The following is a 3,508-nucleotide window of genomic DNA, read 5'->3' on the forward strand; positions in this document are numbered from 1 at the left end:
GGCAGCATCAATGGACTCAAGCGTGGCAACAATAGTGAGGTTGGCCCAGGATCGGGCAGTGTTCCGTTCTGCTGTGCAAAAGGTCTCTATGAGTTGGCACCGACTCAATGGCACCTAACAACAACAAGAGACAAAATAAAGGCTGAATAAAATTCCGGTTTAAAAACAACAACAACACTTTAAGCCAACAACGTCAACAGTTAAAAAAAGAACAGCAAAATAAACAAGAAAAAAAAAATACTCATACAATTTCCAGAAGAAATTAAATAATAAAGAATTGATCAGAAATAAATGAAACAGAAAAGAATATACATAAGAAGAAGACTAGATGTTGGGTCTTCAAAAAGATTAACAAATTAACAAGATTGGTAAACCACTAGCAAATTTACCAAAGTAAAAGAAAGATGCAAATAACACAAAGAAGTAATGAAATGGGTCTCAAAAAACTAACTGAAATAAAAAGGATAATGGAATACTATGAGGAACTGAATTCCACCAAACTTAAAAACCTAGAAGAAAAACAAAAACAAAACTCAAAACGACAGTCTGTTGGGTATTACAAGAACAAGCAAGCTGTTCTCCAGGCAGCTATCAAGGCAAACAATCAAGTCCCTTCAGGACAAACCCCCTCCAAGACTGAAACTCAAAGGCAACAGATGAGCAGGCATGTAAGCTTGCTGGTGACCACATTGGTCTACATGTGGTGAAATGAGATGAGGATAGTATTCATTTGATTCAATAGTGAGTAATTATTATTGTGACTAATTGTGATTTCCACAACTATAAGGTAGGAGTTTTGTAACAAAAAGGGGGGAGTATTTAATCGTACATTCCAGGAACAGAGGTCCCTAGGACCATCAAGAGAGAAGAGAATGAGAGGAATGTAGAGCCCTTTTCAGAGAAACAGCATGGAGAGATCGAGCAGCTGAGGACTCTAGATTCATGGAAAGAGAAAGGTTATGTACTGGTGGCTAGGAGACTGGCTTGCAGAATGTACCCTTTGTTTGTTTAAACAATTACATATTTCTGTGTGTTTTTATGTAAATTAAAAACAAAAACAACAGAGGGAATAGAAGCAAATACTGTTAACCGATGATGCATGGAGGGGGTTGTAATCATTACAATGAAACAAAATACGATAGGTTGAGTGCAAAACTGATATTCTTCCATGCAAACTACCACTCTATTCACAATAAAATCTTTTAAAAAAAAAAATAGAAGAGATAGATTAATTTCTAGAAACACATGATCTACCTACCTAAATTAATACAGACTGAGATAGAAATTTTGAACAGACCCATAACAAAAGATGAAATTGAAAAGGTCATAAACACCCAACAACAACAAAAGTCCTGGCCAGACAGCTTCATTGGAAAATTCTACCATTCACTGGAGAGATGACATCATTTCTACTTAAACTATTTTAGAACATAGAAAAGGGTAGAATATTTCCAAATTCATTTTATGAAGCAAGCATAAGCCTGATACCAAAGCCAGTCAAAGACAATACTAAAAAAGAAAATTACAGATGTCCTGGTCTGGCGCTGTAGGATCAGCACTGGAATGCTAACCACAAGGGTGGTGGTTCAAACCCACCAGCTGTTCCTTAGAAAACCTATAAAGGATTGCTATGAATTAGAACTGACTCGAAGGCACTTAACAACAACAACATCCTTCATGAGCATAGACATAAAAATAGTCAACAAAATTCTAGTCAATAAATCCTTATTAAAAAAATTAATATATCATGACCAAGTGGGATTCATACCTGGTATGCAATAATGGTTCAACATTAGAAAAACTATCAATGTAATCTAATACATTAATAAAGGAAAAGAACCACATGGTCCTATCAACTGATGCAAAAAAGATATTTGATAAAATCCAACACCCATCCCTGATTAAAAACAAAAAATTCGCACTAAAATCAGAATAGAAGGAGAACTCCTCAACACAATTAAGGGGATATATGCAAAATCTACAGCCAACATTATTCTCCATGGATAGACACTGAAAGCATTTCCTTTGCTAATAGAACCAGACAAAAATATCCTCTATCACCACTCATATTCAACATTGTATTGGACGTCCTAGCCAAAGCAATAGGGCAAGACAGGGAAACAAAAGGCTCACCAGCTGCTCGTTGGAAACCCTATACAGGGTCGCTATGGGTTGGAATAGACTCAACGCACTTCACAATAAATTGATAATGAAGAAGTAAAAGTACTCCAATTTACAAAATTATGATACAATCCATGGAATGTCACAGCGATTCAGTAAGAACATTATTGGTAGTAATTGAAAGATTCAACAAAGTATCTACGTATAAGATCAACGTATAAAAAATCAATCAGATACCTCTACATAAACAAAGAACTCTGCAAAGACATCAGGAACACTATACCATTTATAACACCTACCAAGAGATAAAATAATTAGGAATAAACCTCACCATATAAACTATATACATATATATATGTGTGTGTGTTGTTGTTGTTGTTGTTGGGTGCCATCAAGTCAGTACTGACCCATAGCGACCCTATGCACAGCAGAACGAAACACTGCCCAATCCAGGGTCAACCTCATTACTTTTGTCACACTTGAGCCCACTGATGCTGCCACTTGGCCAATCCATCTCATTGGGGGTCTTCTGCTTTTTCTCTGACCCTACACCTTACCAAACATGATATCCTTCTCCAGTGACTGCTCCCTCATGACAATATGTCCAAAGTATGAGAGATGAAGTTTGGCTATCTTGGCCTCTAAGGAGCACTCTGGCTGCACTTCGTCCAAAACGGATCTATTGGTTCTTTTGGCAGCCCATGGCACTTTCAATATTCTCCTCCAACACCATAACTCAAAAGCATCAATTCTTCTACAGTCTTCCTTATTCACTGTCCAGCTTTCGCATGCATATGAAGTTATTGAAAACACAATGGCTTGGGTCAGTCACACCTTAGTCCTCAAGCTGACATCTTTGCTCTTCAACACTTTAAAAAGGTCTTATGCAGATTTGTTTAATGCAATACGTCGTTTGATCTCTTGACTGCTGCTTCCATGAGTGTTGATACTTGATCCAAGAAGAATGACGTCCTTGACAACTTCAATCTTTTCTCCGCTGATAAGAATGTTGTTTATTGGGCCAGTGGTGAGGATTTTTGTTTTCATTACATTGAGATGTAATCCATACAAAAGGCTTTGCTCTTTGATCTTCATCACTAAATGTTTTAAGTCCTCTTCACTTTCAGCAAGCAAGGTTGTGTTATCTACATATCGCAGGTTGTTAATGAGTCTTCCTCCAATCCTGAAGTTTTTCTTCATGTAACCCAGGTTCTCGGATTATTTGCTCAGCATACAGGTTGAATAAGTATGGTGAAAGAATACAACCTTTTCGCACACCTTTCTTAAATTTAAAACATTCAGTGTTCCCATGTTCTGTTCAAACAACAGCCTCTTGGTACAGGTACAGATTCCTCATGAGCACAATTAAGTGTTCTGGAATACTCAT

This window comes from Chrysochloris asiatica, unplaced genomic scaffold (assembly GCF_000296735.1).
Source record: "Chrysochloris asiatica unplaced genomic scaffold, ChrAsi1.0 scaffold00159, whole genome shotgun sequence".
In the NCBI taxonomy this organism is placed as follows: domain Eukaryota; kingdom Metazoa; phylum Chordata; class Mammalia; order Afrosoricida; family Chrysochloridae; genus Chrysochloris; species Chrysochloris asiatica.